The 20,739-nt window shown below is 46.8% G+C and overlaps 1 long non-coding RNA gene across 1 annotated transcript in view; it reads right to left on the minus strand.

Annotated features, from left to right (window-relative positions):
• LOC138260507 (uncharacterized) overlaps positions 1–20,739 on the minus strand; it is an 84,696-nt gene that overhangs the window by 14,946 nt on the left and 49,011 nt on the right. Inside the window, exon 3 of the long non-coding RNA XR_011198863.1 lies at positions 13,274–13,437. This is a non-coding gene — a long non-coding RNA (uncharacterized lncRNA). The remainder of the gene's footprint in view (positions 1–13,273; positions 13,438–20,739) is intronic.

Here is a 20,739-nt window from a genome sequence, read left to right on the forward strand (position 1 = left end):
GCCCATCTCCCTGCTCCCTTTCCCGGCAAAAGTGACAGAGAAGATTGTCAACAAACAGCTGACCCGCTACCACATCCTTCCTCTCCAGCAGAACCCAAAGCGTCCGCCTCCCACCCTTCTGCTTCAAAACCACTGAGATCATCTGCGGCGTCCCACAGGGATCTTCCCTCAGCCCGACACTGTTCAATATCTACATGGCCCCCCTCGCCCACGTCGCACGACAACACAACCTCAACATCATCTCCTACGCCGACGACACCCAGCTGATCATATCCCTCACCGAAGATCCCCACACCGCCAAAGCTAACCTCCACCGAGGGTTGAAGGCCGTAGCCGACTGGATGAAGGACAGCAGACTGAAGCTGAACTCAGACAAGACGGAGGTCCTCATTCTCGGACCCACCCCATCAGCCTGGGACGACTCTTGGTGGCCCACGTCACTAGGCACAGCCTCGGAACCCACGGACCACGCACGCAACCTGGGGGTCATCCTCGACTCCACTCTCTCCATGACCAAGCAAGTCAACGCTGTCTCTGCATCCTGCTTCAACACCCTCAGTATGCTCCGCAGGATCTTCAAATGGATCCCCCTCGTCACGAGAAAAAACGTTACCCAGGCCCTCATCACCAACTGACTCGACTACGGGAACGCCCTCTACTCAGGAACTACAAAAAAGCTCCTGAGGCGACTCCAACGCATCCAGAACGTCTCGGCCCGACTCATCCTCGATGCCCCCCGCCGCAGCCACATCACACTCCACCTGAGAGGCCTGCACTGGCTCCCCGTCAACAAAAGGATCACCTTCAAGCTCCTGATCCACGCACACAAAGCACTGCACAACACCGGACCCACCTACCTCAACAACCGACTCAGCTAACACACCCCCACCCGAAGCCTCCGCTCAGCCAACCTCGCCCTCGCCACAGTCTCCCGCATCTGAAAAACCACCGCTGGTGGCAGATCCTTCTCCTACCTCGCCGTCAAGACCTGGAACACTCTCACCACCATCCTAAGACAGACCCAGGACCTGCTGGCCTTCAGAAGACTCCTCAAGACCTGGCTCTTCGACCAGTAGCACCCCCCCTCCCCAGCGCCTTGAGACCCTCATGGGTATGTAGCGCACTTTACAAATGCAGTGATTGATTGATTGATTGAAAGAAACACACAGTCTGTCCCATTGGGTTCTCTTTACTCAGTCATATTCTTCCTTCCCTTGAGGAGATAAAAAGACCGCCTTTGGGATCCTTTGCAAGTATCTGGTCCTGTTACTTTGCCCCGTTTCTGATCTGTCCATACATTTGCAAGGAGGAGTGTTTTGCTCCAAAGCCACCACCAGGTCGCTTATTGGATCTTGCATATATGGATTTGACGCATGGGGCTTGAGAGCCAATGCAAGTTCTAGGAACTGCTGTCCATTGTTTCTGGGGAGAAGCCTGTTTAAAATTAAGCTCCACCTCCCCGTCTTAGAGGATGATAGAGTGTCTTTTCCCTTCTCTCTAGGACTGTGAATACCTGCAGGGTCTCTGTGGCTGACCTGAAGCCAGGCCAGCGGCAAGTACAGAAGGTTGACTTCCTGACCTCCAGTTGCGCCCTGATGCCCCACCCACAGGAGCCAACATTGCCCATGGTCTTCTGTTTCATGAGATACAGCCTAAGGACATTTTATGCTCCTGAGCTGGTGCGCATGTCAGGACCTGCTCGCATCCAACATCTCTACGATTATTGTTCCTATCCATTTGGGCTTTGGAATACCTAAGTGTTTCCCTAAAATGGGTACAAATCTGGAATGTTGGGCTCAGGGATGGGATGACTATTGGCAATAGAGGCCATAGGTGGATGGGGTGTTTTCTTTAGTAAATGGTGGGCACACGGTTACAGTCCACTTCTGCCTCAGAAAAGGGTGTCTCCTCCCTGTAGCCATGGTGCCAACCTGCCCAGAGGAGTGGACATGAAATGTGTCAAGTTTCTCCTTCAGAGGTAAAACCCCACCAAGGGGGAAACTTCATTGCCATAGTTTAGCTTTGATTGAAGATGAAGATTTATACTGAAAAACTCAACAATTAATGAAACCCCCCCTGAAAGCAAGAAGGAGAAATGAGCTGAGAAATAATTCCAGGTGTAGAATTCAGAAGAAGATTAAACTGCTAATAGCAAGAACCTGGGCAACGTAGTGGCAAAGGACCGTGTAATATGATGGGAAATAAGGGAACAAATGTGTTGTGGTGCTCTTCCTCATGTTAGGGCCTGAATGTGAGCACATGGATGGCATCGTCCATCTTGGAACGCTGACAGTCTTGGATACGTCCTTGACGCGGCTTTCGGGATGGATGTAGCAACACCTTAGTGTTGAAAGTAAGTGCTGTCTCTGACATGAAATACTTTTTCACTCCAGGTTTGTAGGGTAATTTGAGTATTATTAAGATTATGACAGTAATAATGATACATAGGATACATAGGATATCCATTAGTTTAAATGTATACAGATATTTTAGTTTACTCAGGAGTTCTGTGGTCATATAGAAGCACAAATCTGCATTCCAAGGTCATGCGACTCCAAGGTGAGTTGCAACATCCTCTTCCTGTATGATTGGGTGTATGCAATTTATTCTGAAATATTGCAACTGCTGTCTAAAAATTTAATTAAAAATGATATAAGCCTTCAAAAAAGCTACGTTGGTTCGCGAACATGTGTAGGCTCAAAGTTTATGAAACACCAATGAAGACTGGGACATTTTTTGACAGTTCTGTAGCGAACACTTAGAGCTGTGTGATGATAATCTATTTGTGATTGGTCATTGACTCAGTGTCTCTAACCTTATTTACAAGTATTTATTGTACTCCTAGGTTGTAGTATTAAAACAGGACAGCACTCGTCTCATCTAATAGTAGTGAAAATCCAAAGTGAACCCTTCACTCCCTTATGGGCAGCAAGGGGAACATTGGAGAGGTACAGAGACAACAAGAACACAGCTGGTGCAGCATTTTTTGTAGAGTTGGTTTTTAGATTGTCTGTTTGAAAAATGCCACTTTTAGAAAGTGGGCATTTTCTTGCTTAACCATTCTGTGCCTCTGCCTGCCTATGGAATCCACATCTGGGTCAGACTGACAGGTGGGCTGTTTGTGAATTCTCTCTAGACAGTGACACAAAGGGAGCTGAGGTGTGTCCTGCATATCCCGATGAGTTTCCTGGGCTAGAGTGGGGAGGGAGGAGCTGACACTTACACCTGCATGGGCTGTGCCTGTCCTCACACAATGCCGTCTCCGACCCCCTGGAGTGTGTCTGAAGCCTGGCCTGGGCAAAGCAGGATCTTGTCAACAAAAGAGACGTTCCTTTGAAGTTTGCCTACTTCAAAGGCAGAAATGAGTATTAGTAGTGGACCCAAAACCCCAGATTTTTAGATCACTTCTGGATCAAAACGAACATCTGCCAAGGAGAAGAGCTGAAGAGCTAGAGGAGGAGTGCTGCCCTTTTGCTGTGTGTGCTTTGCTGGGTTGGCTTGCAGTTGCTACTTCTGCATCAAAGAGGACAAAGTCTGGACTTTGCTGTGTATCCTGCTTGTGAAGATTCTCCAAGGGCTTGGACTTAGCTTGCCTCCTGTTAAGAAGTCTCAGGGACATTAAAGACTTCATCTGCCGGCACCTGGGCTCTTTTGCTGAGACCCCTTAATTCGCCAAGTGGTGCCACATTCAGTCCCTGGGTCCTGGAAGAAGAAGCTGGCAGAACCAGAGAGAAAATCCAATCACCGGAGCCAAGCAGCAGAAAAATCGAAGCAGAGTCTGTACCACAGCTGAAAAATCAATGCTGCGCTGGTGAAATTGATGCATCGCCAGCTCAGCGCAGATTCATCACTGCCGTGCGTCCAGATTTTCCACGCATCGTCTCTGTGCATCAGAATTTTCAACATCTCCACATGGACCCGAGGCTGCTGGTCCAGAAACTGGTGCATTGCTTACCCGATGGAGAAAGAATCGACGCACGGCCTCACTTGCGAGTAAGGAATCAATGCATTGCTTTCTTTTCAGATGCACACTCGCCTGTGCTGCTTTATTTTTCACGCATACCAGGTACTTTGTGCTAAAACAATGCATTGATTGATTTCTATGGTTTAAGACTCTTTTTTACTTTAAAAATTCATATCTCTGCTTGTGAATGTTGGATTTTTTTTGTTTTGGTCTTGTTTGGTTTAGATAAATATTGGCTATTTTTTAAAACAGTGCAGAGTGCACTGTATTACTGTGTGTGTTTGTGCAAATACTTTACACATTGCCTCTGACATAAGCCTGACTGCTTCTGCCAAGCTACCAAGGGGGTGAGCAGGGGTCATCTGAGCTGTGTAGCTTCCTTACCCTGACTTACCCTGACTTGAGTGAGAGTCCCTACTTGAACAGGGTGTAGACTGACTGCCAACTACAGACCCCATTTCTAACACTCATAAACAAATGCCAGAGGGTGCTAACAACATTCAGAAGTTCTTTCCAGAATTTTGATACAAACTGGGTTCCTGTCACCCAAGATCCCATCCTGCACAAATTTTTTTTTGGTGAAAGATTTCGCTATTAAAAACAGCTGCGAAGATGGTGGCGTTGGCAATTGTTTTAGAGGTATAAAGTATTCCATTCTTTGAATTCAGGTTATTATTTGCGAAGGATGTGAGTCGCTCACAAGTAATAAGTCTGAAATTGTCTTTTTACTAGGATCCAAGAACCCTATTGTGGCACTTGGCCTACTCAGGGGAAGTGGTGTGGGCTATTAACCCCAGTCCGCTGCAACAACAAAACTCTATAACTCTTTGCCCAGTCAGTGCTTTTCCTTCTGAAAAAGAACAGTACTATTATTACATACACATTACTAAATGTTAAGCATGAAATTACAAATATGTTCATTAGGTAGATGAGGACACCTTTGTGACACCCTGTGACGGGCCGATCGGAGACAGCCCGCACACAACACCAACTTGTGCTGACACTGCCCCAGGTGCTTAGGAACATCCTGGGGCAGGAACCAATCAGACGTCCCGGCTGGCCGTGACCCTGCGTCCAGGAAGCAGTAACACAGATCCTGGAGGAGAAGAAAAGGTGGCGTCTCACAGACGTGAGGGGCGCGATGAGGAGGAAGAGGAAAGCGTTGTCGTTGGATTGCAGACAATTTTCACCCGGAGAGAAGAAGACGAGGGGCAGGCCAACGGAGGAACGAAGTCCGCGGTGGCCCCGGGAGGCAGACCAAGAAACCCCGCCACGCTTCTGGAGAAGCGTGGCATAATCAGGTGCATGTCCATACCCAAATGAGGGGAACCAGGGTGGCGGGAGGACGGGAGTGGACGGACTAATAAGCAAGGGGGAGTGGGTAGCGGGTATAACGAAAAGGAGAAGCAATACAGGCACTTTAAGGGCATAACCCCGATAAAAGAAGGCACCAAGGTATAAAGCCACTACATTACAAGGTCCCACAGTAGACCAGCACCGAGAGGAAGGGCTCCAGCAACAAACTACCAAAAAGAGCAGCAGAGGAAGGAGAAGGAGCCATACGAGGAATGAATACCTGAAAGATAGAAAGGGCAAGAAGAGGACAGTAAAGGCTAAGCAAATGAAGGAAAAGCCAGTATAGCAGAAGATAGTAGCAGAAGTAAAGAGACGCAGAATCCTAGTAAAGAAAGAGACAAGAGAGAGAGAGAGAAACATTCGTAAGCTAATCCAGAGCTTCGTGTCGTCCTTTAACCCGGCCAACCACACACCCTAACATGATGTTAAACTCCTAGTGGGTCCTGAAACTGATTGTCACACCACTCCCACGTATACCAGATGTAACATCACAATATATGGGGATGTAATTTGAAACAAGACAACCCTACTGGTTTTGTCAGGTTATCACCACATTAATAAAATCTGCCACATTATGTTTTAACATGGCACCTCCTTTAAAATCACCAAGAACAGTATTAATCATCAATAGAGTGCACCATAATGGCAAACATTGTACTGTCAGTATCCGTGTTAATAAAGAATTTGAAATTCAAAAACATGGGTGTGGGATTCTTCTTTTTACTACAACTAGAATGCTGCTACAATCACAGAACCCACCACAAGTGGTCCACACACTCCAGAGTCTCTGTACAATAGTACAGGCTCTAGGATTGCTTGAAATCAGTGCAAAACTCTCCCTGGGTCATTGATTAAGGGCCACATGTACGTATATTTGGAATTGCGATTCCCTAATTGCGATTCCATGCGAATCGCAATTGGGGAATAGCAATTCCAAATGCAAGAAACTCCATTGAGTTTCTTTTGTGATTCCCGGTGGGTCGCAAATAGACCTGCCTCATTAATATTAATGAGGTAGGTCGCAATTTGCGACCCACTGGGAATCGCAAAAATCACAGGGATGGTGGCCTGCTGGTGTCAGCAGACCACCATGTCTGTGATTGCTTTTAAATAAAGCAATCTTTTTTTTTAAACGCAGCCCGTTTTCCTTAAAGGAAAACAGGCTGCCTTTAAAAAGAAAATGAAACGTTTCATTTTTGAAGAGTAGGCAGTGGTCGCACCAATTTGAAATTGCTAACTGCGATTGTTTTGCGACCTCATTCACGGTCACTCAACAATCATACATACCATTTATATTCGGTATTAGGAAGGGACACCCTGAACACGCCCCTTCCTAATACCGAATCGCAAAACACAAATTGCGATTCAGTAACAAGTTACTGAATTGCAGTTTGGGCCTTGTACATCCCAAAAAGCATTTTGCTAGTCGCAAACGGGCCGATTCTGCGAATAGGCCCTTTTGCGACTAGAATAATGCTTTGTACATGTGGCCCTGAATTCCTTGGGAGAGGAGGGATAACTTCTGTGAAACCATTTGCAAACCCCTATGGGGGGAGCCCAAAGCCCAAGAGCATCATCTGCAGAGTTCCCAAGGATCCTCCCTTAGCCCCACCCTCTTCAACGCCTACATGATGCCATTGGTTGACATCATCCACACCCATGGACTCAAAATCATCTCATATGCTGACAACACCCAACTAATCCTTTCGCTCATGGAGGACAGAGCCACCACCAGATCCAACTTTCAGAACGCCATGACCAATGTCGCCGACTGGTTGAGGTCCTACTACTAAATCTGAACACTGACAAGATGGTAGTGCTTATCTTTGGAAGGAACACGTCCCCATTGGGATGACACTTGGTGGCCCACTGCACTCGGACCCTCACCTACCCCCTCCAACCACTCCCGCAACCTCTGCATCATCCTGAACAGTGATCTCTACATGAAGCGTCAGGTCAACGCAGTAGCCTCCTCCTGCTTCCACACCCTCTGCATGCTTCGTAAGGTTTTCAGATGGATCCCCGTCAGCACCAGGATAATGGTGACTCAAGCCCTCGTCACCAGCCAACTGGACTACAGAAATGCACTCTATGTCGGAACCACTACCCATTTCCTCAAGAGACTTCAGACCATACAGAACGCCACAGCCAGACTCATCCTCGACCTCCCCAAGTGGACTACCATCACCCCCCACCTCAGAAGCCTCCACTTGTTCCCCGTCCAGAAGGGATACCAGTTCAAGCTGCTGGCTCATGCCTACAAGGCCCTTCAGAACTCCAGCATCAACTACCGCCTGACCTTCTACCAGACGACCAGACAACTCTGATCCGCCTCCTTTGTATGCGTCTCCTTCATCCGGCAGAGCCGTGGTGGAGGTCATTCTTTTTCTTACCTTGCAGCTAAGTCCTGGATCGACCTCCCGCTCCACCTCCATATCTCCCCTTTGCTCACCAACTTCAGAGGGGTACTCAAGACTTGGCTCTTCAACTAAGACCCTGGAAACCCCGGGGTGATTTGCCATGCTATAAAACACTGATTGATTGATTGACTGGCCCAGGCAGTCACCGCAGTTTCTCTGCGCATTCATACACCTCGTGTGTTGCGTGTGGGAGTTGGCATCTTTAATTCTGCTCCCTCCAAAGCAGGAGGAAAGTTTTTTAGTCCTGCTGTGCACTCTCTTCTGCCCAGGAGGTTGGCATGACCTGCCCCAAGACATGATCATGAGGGATTGGCAATGCACCATCTCACTGCCTCACAGGCACCAGGGAGTAGGGTGCCCAGGACCCTATGGCTTGTGGCAGTCTCTGTGGAGATAGGGCCTCTTGGGGCAAGAATGTGTTTGGGGAGGGGGCCCCCACACATACCTCACTTCCCAGGCACCCATAAAATAACATTGTGCTGACTCCCAGAAGATTGGCCCTCCCCGAGGTATATTTTAGGAGATCTAGTGAAGCCCTCCTTCCTTTGCTTTTCTTTCAGTTTTGTCCTTGGAGGCACAGCTTCATAGGGCTGTTTCTCAGGCCAAATTAGGCCAGTTTCAGCACGTTTGGGCTCATTTTGCTCCCAGCGACCAGCAATAGCCACCAGAAGCATTTTCTTTAGGTCTTATGGCCTCTAAAGGAGTGCTCTTCAGGGGAATCTGAAAAGCACCACTTCTCCAGACCTCTCCCTTGCTTGAATTCTGGTGCCATTCTCCTGCCAGTGGGGGCATCTTGTGCCACCCCTCTGCAACCAACATGCAAGCATCCTCCCTGCCATACTTCTGAGGCCTCAGGGCCTCCTGGCTTATTGAAGGGCACCAGTGGGTCAGCAGAGTACAGGACCAGTCCACAGCAGTCCTAGAGTGATCATCCAGGGTGCTCCAATAGGTCTATTTCTCCAACTATTCCTCAGGGGGCATAGGAAGACCAGCAGCACTGCCCCTGAAGAGACCCATCCTAGTCCTGAGGGTGAGCTGGGGAGTCAACTTCCTTAGTTCATCCATGTAGGGCATCAGATGGCTTCTCCTTCCAGCTATGCATTCTTGCACTGTTGTTGCTTCCAGTTTCAGGGTCTTCTCATCTATCTCTCTCTTTTGCAGGGGTTTATAAGTGGGGGTGGAGAGTTTTAGGGGCCAGGGACTCTGGCCAATCATAGGACAACACCCCATACCTCCACCCCTGCCCCAACCCTCCTGCACCACAAGGCAACTGAGGCGAGTAAGTAGTTGTCCTACAGGGCTCTGTTGAGCAACTTTGGCCTGAGCAAACGTCAGACTCTTTCATATGAAGGACTTGACAGTTCTGGCTGTAAAGGGACACAAACAATGTCAGGTAAGCTGATCATTAGTCTTTCTTCCTGCTGGATGCATTGCTGTCAGGGAATCGTGGCACCATTGGATGGCAGTAACTTGTAGTTTTCTGCAAGCAAGTATAATCAGTTCTCATGGAATAACAAACCATCTTGATGTTTCCTGATGTGTAATACTTTTCTTTGATGTGAGTATTACCCTTCATTTTTTCATATGCTCTGCATTTTCTTGTGACGCTGCCAGAACAGAAGGGGCTTGTTCTTTCGTCCTGTGGCTGGCCAGCATCCTGAGAGAGTGCATCTGCTTAAACATGTTGGGTGCGTGGACAGTGGGAAATAAAGTATAGGAAAGAGGAAAAAAACAATGCCACCGAGTATGGCAGGGATTGACACACTTCAGAGTTTTAAGAAATTAAAGAGTCTTCTAATCAGTCAAAACAAGAACTGGTTTCAGTGCTGCTTCCAAATAATGTCTGCAACAAGCAAAGGCTTCCTTGATTGCCAAACGCTCTTGGTAAATGGTGTGAATTTTGTCTGCATCCATAAGTGCCCTGCAGTAGAAGGATAAAGGGTTTAAGCTACAGTTATTCAGTCTCTTTGCAATGGTGTTGACCCACTGCCCCACAGTCTGTGCATCCTTTTCCATAAAGACCTGTGGATTGGGAGCTAGAAGTCGTGAGATAGGTTCTGTTGTGAATTCCCTTTTAGGATTACACAAAGTCACCTCTTGCTCTGCACCCCATATGGAAGGTGTCCCCTCTGAGTAAGGTTCACAATGGGTTTGATAATATCAGAAAGGTTTAGTGTGAAATGGTGATACAGATTCACAAACCCAGTGAACCTTTGTGTCTCCTTCATAGGCTTGGGTTGAGGCCACTTTTCTACAGCTTTGATTTTGACATGGTCTGTGCTTTTTTCAGAGACAACGAAACACAAAGGTATCACTTCAGTGGCTTGAAATGTACCTTTCTCCATCTTTGAGTAGAGACGGTGCTTTCTTAGATGATATAATGCTTCACGAAGATGTGTTCGATGTTAGTCTTTGTTAATACCTCACTATCATCAAGTAGATGATGAGATCTAATAGTCCTCTAAAAATGTAAGTTACAAGGTGTTGGAAGAGGGCTGGAGCATTACTCATTCCAAAAAGCACAAACAGATGTTGCACTCAATTCCCTTTTAAGTGTGCACTAGATTAAAACACCTCTGAGATCCAACCTAGTGAATTCTCTGACATCTTGATCTAATTCAGCAAAGCAGGTATTAATAGAAGAATAATGGTTGTGGATTGTGACAGAACTTTATTTCCTATTGTGCATACAAAATCCATACTCTAATCACATCTGGATGTGGGAAAAAGGATGATTTTAGCCCCAGGTGAGGATCTGGAGTGCTGAATGAAATCCTTTTCTAATCTATTTTACAAATATTCCTTTAAAACTTCAGGTACGTTAACTGTGAGCAGATAGATTTTGCCTTGTAGTGTACTTGCTCCAGAAATTATACTCATACAATCATGCTCCTGATGAGGGCGAGAGTATCCACCCCTTCATTGGTAAATATATCCAGAAAGTCTTTATATGCATCTGGTAATCCTGATACATTAAGCATCTGTAATTGTAATTGCAAATTGTATTTATATAGCACTTACTACCCTTGACAAGGCATTGAAGCACTTTTTCAGTGAGTAGCACGCTACTCGGGAACCCAGAGGATTAGTGGTGGACTAGTACAAGTAAATATAAATTGTCCCTGTTGGTGTCAAACTTGAAAATTCAGTATGGTTTTTCCTCTGGCCACTTGACTACTGGGTCATAACACTGAAGCAACAAAGTCCCAGGAACATGGCAAACCCTTCACAACCTATAATATTTCACTTCCAGCCTTCCAAATGTCCTGATTGTTTTAAAATGACCAAATTTTCAGTTTAATAGATTTCATCCCCTGAGGTTGGATTAGTGTAATCGCACTAAAAATAAGTTGGTGTATTTTTCCTTTGGATGGGTGTGTTGTTCTGTTAAAAGGTTTGATCCCTAAATATGCCACAAGGTACAGAATCGGCTGAGGCTAATGAGGCAAGAGGATATTGCCTACCAGCAGCTAGAACTGGAAGAAACAAATGTGCTTTCTTTGAAACAGGTTTATCCAAAGGGACATGCTTGGTCCTGTCTTGTCTTCAGGACTAAAAGGGCTCCCTCCAACTAAATCATGGCAAGTCAGTAAAATGGCTGAGGTGTCCAAGCCTTCAGGTCTTCCCTCTTTCCAGTTTGGGTCAAGGGTTTGTGCATGTTTCCTGTATGTATAGTTTCTTCCTTTGTGTCTTCTACTGGTGGTGCCTCAATTGTGAACAGAACCGAAGGTGTCTTTGTTGAGCATTGACATATAAAAGTAGGTCCACCAAATCTGCAGAGGCTGTAGGTCAGTTCTCTGCTAGTGAGAGGGTGTCCTTGAGATCTTCCCTCAGGTCTCAAAAAAAGCTGTCACCTCGGTAGTCCACCCAGTTTCTCCAAAGAGTTGCTGGGAATGAACTCTCTAGCTAATGAGATCCCTGGGCCCTTGGTGAGGAGGCAGCAGCCCTGTTTGGGCTGATTATAGCGTCAGATGTTTACCAATGATGGCATGAATTGTTAGATAGTAAGGTTATAAGTTTCCAACCAGGGTCTCTTACTCAGTATGACGAGAAGCCAGCAGCATGGCATCCTTGTTCAAACAGGGGAGAATAAAGGCCACCCGCTCGTTGTGAGTCTGAAAATATTATCTGCGACCCAAGAAGTGAGGATTGCATTGAGTGAGGAAAGTCTGGAAAGTATATGGGTCATGTCTATGTTTATCAGGGAAGGCTAACGGAGAGCTACCCCCTCATAGCAGAGGAAGATTCTAGGAGTGAGCATTAAATTCCTTTTTGCTGGTGGAGTTGGCAGACTTTTGGCTATTCTCCGTTACGTGGAGTTCTGACCAAATTCCGCCCACCGCCGCCGTTTCCAACTATAAGATGGTGAGCAAGAATTTGGGTCCCTCAGCGTGATTTTCGGATGCTAGGAGGGCACCTGGGGAGATTTTCTCACCACAAACTGTTGCAAGTGTTCGCTGTGAGAAAGCTGTCGCTCAAGCAGAAAATCTACTCTATCTGCAACAAAATCAAGTCGAGCAGCAGCGCGCTGTGGTGCACCTTGTTGAGCATGTCGGCTTGGAACAAACTCCTGGTGCCATAAATCAGTACAACCAGCGTGATGTGCTGATTCCTGTCAGTTTGTGGAACTCTGCGGAATCTCCTGGAGTTTTCATATAACTCAGTGGAATTCCATGGAGTGAAACTCTGCGAGTTCAGCCCACCCGTAGAAGATGCCACCAGAAAGCATATCACTATTAGCACTATTTCCCGCTGAGGAATCAGGACTAGCATTGGCCCTGCCGTAGGGTCTTGAAATAACTGAGGCACTGGTTGTGATTGGTGGAGGAGGTCACGCCAACTCATTGATCTCCTCTAAAAGAAACCCCCCCTTTTTTTTGTTGTATAGTTTCCAAGTCATGTCGGATTTTAGATATTGCTTGAGGCATCGCCTCTAAAGGGTTCAATCCGATTTGTTGGAGACTGTAAACTTCTCAAGGTCTAAAAGTGATGAGAACCTGACCCAAGCCATCCGCATCCGTCACTGGGGTAAGTGTCTCTGGTAGATGGCTAAAGGCAGTGACCAGTAAGCGGTGCATGTGGAGGATAGAGAGACGCAGGAAGAGAGGGCGCAAGAAGACACAGCTGTCCCAGCATCTCTTCGTGTCTCGGCTCGTGCCTAACTCCCTCATGACAAACGGTGCTCAAGAGATAAGTTTGTGCTGGATCGAAGCCTGAGCCTTAATACCTGGATGGCAATCACAGATAAATGCAAGTAGTGAGCACATAACACTAGTAACACAATTCTTCAGCGGTCTATACTCCTATCAGTACTCACACCTCTGATGCTGTGATGGTCGCTGCGATAGACCAGGAGATATTCCAACCAACCCAACGAAAGGAGAGGATACAAGAGACCCGTACCTCCCGAGGAGGAGAAGACGCTCAAAACACATCCATTCTAACCACAGTAGGAGAAACAAGAAAGAAAGGCCCTATAAAGGGAACAACACAACAAACACAAAGAGGGAGAAGACTGGGTAACAAACTTTACCTTTTCTCTGCTTCTACACATCAGGGCTTCCATCTCTCTTCTTGAATCCAGAAAGCAGCTGATGGCCTGGTTTTTCTAGTAGTCCCACTAGGCCCTTGGTGTGCCTAGACTCACATCTGCTCAGCGCTAAGAGACACTCCTGTGTGATAGTGCGCGCTACAAATCTGCATAACAAAAGAGCAAAAAAGTGTGAATGTACTATAAGAAACTGGCCTTTGATGCAGTTACCCCCCTCGTTTTGCCTGATGCTGATGCTGTCTTGCCTGAGAGTGTGCTGCGACCCTGCTAACAAGGCCCCAGCACCATTGTTCTCTTCCTAAAAACTGTACCATTGTGTCCACAATTAGCACACCCCTGGCACACAGATAAGTTCCTTGTAAAAGGTACCAGTGGTACCAAGGGGTCTGTGGCCAGGGAGGGTCCCTAAGGGTTGCAGCATATGTTGTGCCACCCTAAGGGACCCATGCACACTGCCACTGCAGATTGTGTGTGTTGGTGGGGAGAAAAAGGCAAAGTCGACATGGCATCCCTCTCAGGGTACAATGTCCACAAAACACTGCCTGTGGCATAGGTAAGTCACCCCTCTAGCAGGCCTTAAAGCCCGAAGGCAGGGTGCACTATACCACAGGTGATGGCATAGCTGCATGAGCAATATGCTCCTAGAGTGTCTAAGTCCATTGTTGGATATTGTAAGTACAGTTTGGCCATAGTAAGTTCATGGGCCCCGAGTTTTTCATTACGAACTCCACAGCTCCATGATGGCTTCACTGAAGGCTGGGAAGTTTGGTATCAAACTTCTCAGCACAATAAACCTATACTGATGTCAGTGCTGGATTTCTTGTAAAAAGCACACAGAGAGATATTCCCTGTATTTTACCCAACCCTCTAGTGTAGGGCTGACTGGTCTGTGCCAGCCTGCCACTAGCAGACACGTTCCTGACCCTATTGGATGAGAACCTTTCTGCTCACTGAGGACAGGAACAAAGCCTGCTTTAGGTGGAGGTGCTTCACACCTCCCCCTGCAGGAACTGGAACACCTAGCAGTGAGCCTCAAAGGCTCAGGCTTCCTGTTACAGAGGCCCAGGGCACTCCAGCTAGTGGAGATTCCCACCCCCCAGACAAAGCCCAACTTCGGTGGCAAGTCTGGCGGGGAAACTAGGGAAAACAAGGAGGAGTGACTACTTCAGCTGGGACCACCCCTAAGGTGCCCAGAGCTGAAGTGACCCCCTCCTTGCAAAATCCTCCATCTTGGTTTGGAGGACAGGGACCAAAAGGGTTAGGTCTGTGTCTCCCTCCACAAAGGGAGGGGACACCGGAAGGGTGTAGTCACCCTGAGAGACAGTAGTCATTGGCTACTGGCCTCTGACCTCTGGAACACCCCTAAATCCAGGATTCAAGGGCTCCCCTGAACCTAGCACGTCAGATTTCTGGTGATCTCACAAGAAGAAAGAAGGACTGCTAAGCCGATCCCCAGCAGAGAAGACTGAAGACCCCAACTGACTTGGCCCCAACCCTACAGGCCTGTCTCCAGCTTCTGAAGCCCTGCAACCAAAAGGTGACGCATCCTGCAGGACCAGCGACCTCTTAAAAGCCTCAAGAAGACTGCCTGCACCTCAGAGGACCAAGAACTCCCGTGGACAGTGGCCCTGTCCAGAAAAAAACACCAACAAGGGACTGCAGAACTGCCTCGATCCGCAAGTCCTGCCCACTCTGCTCCCGACGCCCATGGCCTGTGTCCAGGTGGTCCAACCGACTAGAGCTGGTCCCCAGAAGATTCGGGCCTAGGGCCTGATTCTAACTTTGGAGGACGGTGTTAAACCGTCCCAAAAGTGGCGGATATACCACCTACCGTATTACGAGTCCATTATATCCTATGGAACTCGTAATACGGTAGGTGGTATATCCGCCACTTTTGGGACGGTTTAACACCGTCCTCCAAAGTTAGAATCAGGCCCCTAGTGTCCACACTAGGTTGACCCCTCCTGCCCAACACGACGACACCTGCAGCCTAAATCCAGAGGACCCCCCTGACCACAAGAGAACGGGACGAAGATACTCAACGCCCAAAGGCAGCACTGAACCTGCAGCCCCCTGACCTTGGGGAATCTGACCACCAGTCCACCGATGTCTAGCAGGTGGCCCTCCTCCTTGTCCCGCCTTTGGTTTTCTGGAACCGACCTCCTGGACTTAGCCTGCAGCATCTTTTGTGACCCCGGGGTCCTCCTATGGGAAAGCATTAGGGGCCCTATGCTGTGTTTGCGCCCTGCACCCGGCTGCCCCTGCGCCGCTGAGGGTGTGTGTTTGGTGCTGACCTGTGCCTCCTTCCCCTGGTGCTGCTCTAAACCCCCCAGGCCTGCCCTCTGAAGACGCAGGTACTTACCTGCAGGTAGGTCTGATCCCAAGTGCCCCCAGTCTCCATAGGAGCCCAGGTTAAATCCACCTCAACTTTGACCTCTGCACCCGGCCAGCCCCGTGTTGCTGGTGGTAGGTGTTTGGCGTTAACTTGAACCTCAACCTGTGGACATCCTAACCCCGAGCGTGAAACTGTAAGTCTTGTACTTACCTCGAAACTGAGCTAACTTTTCTTTCCCCAGTACAGTCTTTGAAAATTGCAGTGTCGACTTTTCCTTTACAAAGAGCACCGTAGTAGACAATACAATAAAATCGGGACCAAGCTAAAGTTACATTTCACAACATCATCATTGTGCCATTACCTGAAGTTCTCTTAAACTAGTGTGGACTTATAACACCAAACTTGGTTATGGTTATAGAATGCTAAATGACGTATAGGTGATCTTTAAAAAGGTAACATACCCACATCTTGCGATACATAGTAGTTACTTCTGACATAAGAAAAATTACCTGCATCTATTAAAATTGTAGGATCTGGGTGCACGTATGAGAACTTATTGGAAGGAATTATGTAAAAGTCACCTCAATATGTATGGGGTGTGCAAACCTACACGGAAGATAAAACAAATTTAATTACAAACATATAGATAAAACTAATGCCTAAAAAAAGTATAATAAAATACCAAAGAAATAAGTGAATTAAGCCAAACCTATAACCATATGTATAAAAAATCACTAAAAAAACGTTTACAACGGAAATACAGGTATCCTGCAATACATAATCTGCCTCAAATTCAGGTCATGCCACTTGTAACAGTGTACTAATGTACAGGGTCTGTGTTTTAGGTCTCATATGTAAGTGCCGATGGAGCGTACAATTGCCCATTTGAAACTATTCTCAGTCAACATTTGGGGGGGGGGGGTGACAGCTGCCTCCCACTTTTTAATTCCTGTAAATTGTTGGGCATGTGCTTGCAGACGGTTTCTCCTCATGATGATGAAGAATTTCCCAAGACGAGCAAGCTTCATGGGAATCTCTGCAGTAAATATGTATTTAACGGCTTCTTTACATGTCCTTAGACCATATTTCAGAAAAAGAGGTTTTAAAAGTCGGTGTCTCTCTGAGGCTAAACCCAGGCAGCAGCATATTAAGTGACAAATGGATTCAGTGTGGTAATTAAATAGGATGCATTTCTAAGCGTGTCGCCGTATGTAAAATGCTTTGAAAAGTTCGAGCTCCCAGGGCTGCTGTCATATACGGCTGAAGGTTAGCAACACTATGCGACACAGCTAAACCCTCTTCCCCCCTGATTTCCAGGATTATGGTGATGTCTGTACTCTTGAGATTTGCGTACCGTGATCTTTCAGTATCTTTTTCAAAAGGGTCTTCGATACTAAGGGATCCGATGAACACGAGAGGACTAGATCAAAAAGACCCTCGGCGTGCCTGAGATAGATGGCCCGCTGCTGGAGACGCCTTCAAAGATTACTTTCGGCGAACCCCTCAAACTATCGGTATTGGCCCTTGAAACAGCATGAAATAACTTCATTATATCCATTTTACAATTTATATCCATACTTGTTATGTTAAATTCTTGGCGTATCCCTGCATGTCTGGTGGATTTAGGGATTTGAAAAATCATTTTGTTTGATCTCATTTGACATTTCTCCAGAGTTTTTGTTATCCTGCCAGGGCATGCTAAATGGCCATATGTAATAGTGGGTAGAAGTTTAGCTTTTATACCTCTCCTTATTGATTCGGATGTAGAGGCTTGGAGCCGGAGATAAAGTTTAGCTAAGGCTTAGCAGGTTCTCTCTGCCTTTGTCCTTAGTGCTGTTGCCTGGTGTAATATTTTACCGGCATTAGATAGCCATACCCCAAAGTACTAGTATTTTTCCTCCATGTCTATACGTAAAGCGCCAAGCTTCCATACTCTTGGATATTTCTGTGACTGGCGTCCGAACACTAACACCTTGGTTTTCGCTGCATTAACCTTCACAGCGTTTTTTTCATTGAGTCCTGCAGGATGTCCAGGCCCCTTTTCAAGCCGAGTTGAGTCTGGGCGAGCAGGACTAGATCATCAGCATATTGGATTATTGGAAGCACTGTCTTTCCCAATTTTGGGGGAAATCTGTTTCCTCTGAGTAGGTCTTTACCAAGGTCGGCCGTATGCAGATTGAAAAGGGTGGGGGCAATGACACAGCCTTGTTTTAGGCCTTTGTTAGTATATATTCTTTTAGTCACATGTGTGTTCGAAACCTTTACTCTCACCTATGTATCAGAGTTGAGTGCCATTATTGCCGCCAGTAAATTCCCAGGTATCGCCCAGGAGGCCAACTTCTTCCAGAGTATGTGGCGTACTACGCCATCAAAAGCCGCACAGTAGTCGATGAAGCATGCAAAGAGTGGTTGAGCTGCTGGTTTCAAGGTTTTCTGACCTAAATATGTGAGAGCCAGCACATTATCTAGGGTGGATGAGCCTGGCGTAAATCCTGTTTTAGTACGTTGGTATAATGTGATCTAATGTTCCAATTCCCAAAGCAGGACCCTTGCATAGGCCTTGCCATCCACATCCAATAGGGCTATTGACCTGTAATTTCCTGGGAGGGTAGAGTCACCTTTTTTAAGAACGGGATGCAATAGTGAGCCTTTCCAGGCTCCAGGAATGTCTGATTGACTTAGGCAGTTGTTAAAGAGGGTGGCCAAGGGGACTGCCCAAAAGTCTTGGTCATCCTTAAATATGCTCCCGGGTAAACCATTTGGGCCTGGGGCTCTGTCCCGCCTAATACTACTTAGGATAATTTTAGTCGACTTGGCTGTGACCGTTAATGTGCTGTTTTCTAGACCTTCAAGATCGAGTTTCCGCCCGATAGTACCCTGGATTTCAATGCGTCCTGGATCTACATTAAGGGAGCCCACATGTTTTTCCCAGGCACTGGCTGCTATTGCGTTAGCCTTACTCGCTTGCCCAAGTTCTAGGGCGTTTATGTAATTCCAGAACTCTCTACTTTTGTTAGGCGGCAACAAAGCTTGTAGGTGGATCCAGTGTTCTTCAATCTCCTTCTGCTTCATTTTCCATATCTTCCCCTTAAGATCTTTCCTCGCCTGTCTCCTGAAGATTTCTACTGCCGGGGATTTGTTCCGTCTGTATCTTTTTTCTAGCTGCCTGCATTTTCGTTTGCTCTGAACGTATTCCCTTGTTGAATTAGGCAGCAATACCTTTTGTCTGTTGGTGTCTATGAGCCCTTGTTGAGCTGGGCCGCTTAATGAGGAACGTAAGGATTTTATCATATATGCTCACTGTTTACCAATCTTACTAGTCTCTCCTTCTAAAGTTGGAGGACCGTGGGCCTTCTTCCAAAGCTCGCATTTTTCCTTATCCTTCTCACTCCATTTGATTCTCTTTGTCAATGGACACAAGTTAGTTACGGATTGCTGACCACTAGCTATATAGGACGGCAGACTTGTTGCTTCCAAAGTGATTTATATTGTAATGAGGTTGTGATCACTCTCTGATCTTTGAACCACTTTGTAGTTTAGGCATCTATGCCATAGGGCCGGACTCAGAAAGATATAATCTAAAGTAGAGACGTTTTTAAATGTTGGAATAGATGGGCCCTGCCTCGTCGTCTTAACATGTGATGATCTCAGATGGTGTTCTGTAAAAAAGGACTTTAGGGCAGATCTCGATGCGTCTCCAGGGAGACTTGCGACCTGCCCGAGTTGTCGAATGTTGAAATCACCCGCAATTAGAAGTTCATGATCTGGGTACTCATATACATATTCCTTTAGTGTAGACAGGATTGACTTCAGTTTTGTCTGTTTAGTTTCTCGGTTAGGATTTAAATATAAATTTATAATTGCAATTGGTGTTGCTTTTTTAGTCAAGATGAAGCCATATATGGTTATTACATGGACCTCGTTGGTTGATTTCTCCCCCGGGACTGATTTTACCACTCGTTCTAAGTTAAGATATGTTGCGAGACCACCCATGTGTCTTCCAAACAAATTTTCTTTTTTTTGCGGGAATATGAGTGGTTTGCGAAACCGGCAATGGTTTGTGGTTCCTTCATCCAGGTTTCCTGGAAGCAGAGAATATCTGCATTTTTTAGGAAGTCCTCAATGCTGGGGCTAGCAATGAGAGAGGCTAGCCCCGCTCGACCCAGCTGATTTCCTTAATCGGATTGTCCATGTTGCTTGGTGGGGGACCAAGAATGTTAAAGACACCTTTTTCCATTGATGGTCAAAACTGTAGGAAGCCAGTCCCAGGTCGACTTACCCGAGATACAATAGTCTGTTCTTACGTTCTCCTATTGGGGCTTTCCAGTGTGTTTTTGTTAGCTGTATGGAGATCTTCTTATCTATTTTCAATGGTTCTACCACCGGAGTGCCTCTCAAGGTGCTGAATGTTTCTTTTGTCAGGCATATGGCTTGAGTTTCCCTGGTCAGCACTTGCGGATAACGCTCCTTTCTTGGTTTACTAATTTTTATGCCCCATTCATCCAGGAGTCCCTCATGTTCGAAACTTTTATCAACCAAGGCCTGGTTGGCCCAAGATGTTAATGTAGATTTTCCTGGGCAGATCCGTGGGTATTCTTTAAAGTTTACTGTGAGGAGGTCCCCTGGTGTGAGAATCCGTAATGATGGTATGTGATGCAATAATCGCAGGATATTTGCCCTGTTTAGTATATCCTAGCAGCCCTGTCATGCGTACAGAGGGGAGAATATTATTGTCGGCTGTTTGCCGAATTCTTTCCAATTTCTGCTACTTGTATTTGAAGACCCCTGGTACACCCGCTCTTTCTCTAACTTATTTATGATGCAGTGTTCTGATTGGACGGTGTGTACAAGTGTTTGCTGTCTATGATCTCTGCTCCGGGCGTCCCGCTGAGCAGCCTCCCTTGCGTCTGTACGTGCAGGTAATTCCTCGTGAGCTTCTAATCAGCTCTTTTTTTGCTTGGGCTAGGTTCCCGGAGGTATTCCTCCTGTATCCCTTCCATTCAGTTGGTTACTGCGTCCTTGTGTGAGTGGGTCCTGGAATTGGTATCGGGTTGCGGGACTCGTTGTGACCTTTCTATTGGACATTTCATACAGTTTGAGAGCGTCATTGTTA

This window comes from Pleurodeles waltl, chromosome 9 (assembly GCF_031143425.1).
Source record: "Pleurodeles waltl isolate 20211129_DDA chromosome 9, aPleWal1.hap1.20221129, whole genome shotgun sequence".
NCBI lineage: Eukaryota > Metazoa > Chordata > Amphibia > Caudata > Salamandridae > Pleurodeles > Pleurodeles waltl.